We start from the raw sequence: 3,609 nt of genomic DNA on the forward strand, positions 1-3,609 counted from the left end.
TTCACTGTTTCTTTTATTAAACACTTAACACTAATACACAGTCTCCCTCTCTTCACAATACACGACACAATGCTTCACTTCGACCTCTAGACGGCGCTACAGCGACTCCGCCTCACAACCTGCGAGCCGCGAGCGCTCGTCCACCACGTCCTGCTGGTCCGGGACCAGGAGGGGCACCTGCTCGTCCTCGACCCACACTACTACGCACACACTCACACTCCGTCCCCAATCTCTCACACTGCTATACACTCTCTTTCTCTCTCTCTCTACTCTACTATCTACCCTAATACACGACAACACACACGAAAAATGGCGGCCCTCCCATGCACCTCGCAGTCTCTCGTACACCTCGTCTCGTCAACCCAAACTCTCTCTCACTCTCTCTCGCACTGTCTACACTACAATCTCTCTCTCGCACAGTCTACGCTTCACACTTCCTCTCTCTCTCTCTCTCTCTCTCTCTCTCTAGCCTCACCTCCTGGTCAAAACGTCCGCGAGTCCAACCCGGCGTGATGTCGTCCGGTGTCCTCAAGCGGGTCGTTCGTCCTGCGGCTTCACCCTTTCTTTTCTCTCTCTCTCAACTCTTCTCTCTCTGCTTCTCCTCTCAGCGGCCGTAGTCTTCAACCTGGAGACCTCGTCGTCCGGGGAATACACAGCAGCTTCTCGTCTCACACGCACACTCCTCTCTCTTCTCTCAACACTCAACGCACCTTCTCGAAAACTCTTTCTCTCAACTCTCGACACGAAATCCCGCAAAACCACCGAAGCTCTCGCTGCTCGCGCTTAAGCGTGCAGCTCGAGGCTCTACTCTCGACTCACTCACGATCTCTTGCTCGAGCAATGGCCGCCGCCACTGCCGCTACCACGTATATCCTCTCGCAGTCACTCTCATACTTAGCAGCTGCTGTGTCTCAGTAGTCGCGTTCGCACTTTCCTTGTCCTTTTCTGCTGGCGCGGCTGTGTCTCTGCATCTCAGCTATTTGTCCGTTGGCGTCCTCGTCCCCTCCTCTCAGCGTGTATACAGCTCCCGAAAAACAAACAGTTCGGAGAAGCACCAAATTAATGCTCTTTGTATACACGTTGCATCAGCGAGAGCGTTTTGAAATTTAGAGGCCATTTTGCCTCGTTACATTTAGATTACGGGCATTCGACACCTAAGGTAAAGCCAAAAGCATAGGCAGCAAAGATAGCTACGCATTTGTATACGTAAATTTTCTTGTAATTTAATGTGGGCTCTCTAAGGCCATCTTCTAATCACTGTCTCGTTGTTTTCAATCATATCCTAGAAAGTCTAAGTGGGTCATATAATAAACGTAAATGAAACTTTTGACGTACACTTGGATTTTCTGCTCAAGATGTTAAAAAATTATTAAGCATCAAAAGTAACTTTTTTATAAATGAAATTCTTATTCCAAATGACTTCTTAAGATGTAATAAAAGTTATTAAACAAAATTACGTGAAAAATAAGTGCTAGAATTTTATCTACAATTTGGGGCGTGCATGAGTACATAAAGTCGCTTGAAAAAGTATACGTTGGCACTCGAACTATTCAGTCACAGTATTATTCTTCATTCTAATAATTCCTTCAACAAAATACGTATAATTAGGAAGTTAAACTGCGAGATGAATTCTCATTCTTATTTATGTTATTAAAAACTGTATATTTAACTGCATGACAAATTTAGCTGCAATAGAGAGGATCAACAGAGAAGGGATCAATGAGTTGTACCCCATAAGTAAAAACTGACTATTTTTCAAATTCTCTTACAAATTTTGATTGATTGATACTTTTTATCTAAAGTAAAAATAAATTTTCTACCGAATATTAGTATAATCTGAAGGTAAACGCACTCAAAATAAAAGTATGTACCACGCGTCTGAATAGCTAAGTGAAGATTCTGTGACAAGGCTAAACAAATTATTTTGCTTCAAATCTGTCCATATGAACCGTAATAGCATAATTCCACCTATTTAGCTATTTAGATTTTAACTATTTTTAAAAACTTGTAATCAAAGTATTGGAAAACATTAAATACCTATAATTGAATAAAAATCGACTCCTTCTATATTTTTTACAAAATTCTCAGATGTACAACTGAGTTCCCTTTCATAAAAAATTGTTATGATATCGCTATATCTCACATCATTCGTTATCATTCCAATGTATGAGGGCTGTTTTACCAGCTTCGTTACGGTATCCATACCCACGATCCCATTCAATGATGTGCCTGGTCTCCTCAAAGATGGAACTTATAAATTAATCGCTATAAAAAATTCTAACCTTTCAAAATATTCATTGGTAATTTCAGAACCTTGACTTATTATGAATAATTATAAAAATATTTGACAATCCATTTTATGCAAATTATCAGGATTCTAAGGATGATGTACACAAGAATTTAAGCATGTCTGTAAGGAAAGATGGTAATTCACCAACAAATATTACAGAAAGATTACATCAGATAATTTTTTTATGCATATAGTTGTCTACTGATTATTAAAAAAAATATGAATCAGTGCATTATTTATCATGCTAGTTTGCAGAAAGATTTTTCCTACTGTTTATTTTCAAATGTTTTGGTTGTCTCATACCGTAGATAAAACTGTGGAACTAACTAACATTTTAAGCCCAGTCGTGTTGTAAAATAGTTAGGTTTTGGCTTACTGTGATCGAGTTGGATATTAAAATCATTTTAGAATAACGTTACAATCAATATGTAGGGTAACGCCAACTCAGTTTCGCGCGGAATATTTAAAGAAATTGAAAAAAATCAAAATTCTCAAAAAATTAGGTATTTTATGACATATTTTGACAAATATCTTAATAGTTAAGAAAACTCATGATAGTTAAAAAAATTTAATTTCTTCTGCCAAATAAGATAAAAGTACCAAAAAAAAATAAAATTCTTAGGCTTGAATGCTCTGAAAAGAAATAAAAAATCATTTTTGTTTTTATATAAATCAAAAAAAAAGTAGTCTAAGATACGTTGAACTTACGTTAATTAGTATAACATTATTACGTTGATAATTATAAAAAAGGTCTAAAATTCATTATGCAATTAACAATTAAAAAAAAAAATACTTTACGTAGGTACTGATCATTTACACTAGTTTTATAACCTCCGTAGTACTTTGGTATCATTAAACAATTTTTTTCTGATTTTATAAAAATTGGTTTTCATACAACTCATGGTTTAACTGCCAATTACGTAACTTAGTGCATTTAAGCAATAATTTTAACGATTACAACCAATTCAAGTGTTCGTGATTTTTAATATCTTTATTAAAAGCCATTAGTATTTATTAGATTTTATAGTAATAAAAAATAATAAAACTATCCATATTTTTGATACTTATGTAACGTTGCATTTAGCCAGCCCTGTCAACGTTTTCACGTCAAAGAGAACCTGTCTCCATGTAACACACCAAAACACCTTAAAACGCATACAACATCTAAAACGCCAATATACTTTGACCCGATACACCTTCCAATACTTCTGCTTGCATCAGCTCTACACTTCTGACGTAAACTCTTCACCGAGAGGAGGACCCACAAGGCTAAGGAAAATGACTAGGACTGTGCATATAAATACACCTACCACATAATT

Source organism: Copidosoma floridanum, unplaced genomic scaffold, assembly GCF_036245765.1.
Source record: "Copidosoma floridanum isolate Cflo_tuat_1 unplaced genomic scaffold, Cflo_Japanese_pri ptg000007l, whole genome shotgun sequence".
In the NCBI taxonomy this organism is placed as follows: Eukaryota; Metazoa; Arthropoda; class Insecta; order Hymenoptera; family Encyrtidae; genus Copidosoma; species Copidosoma floridanum.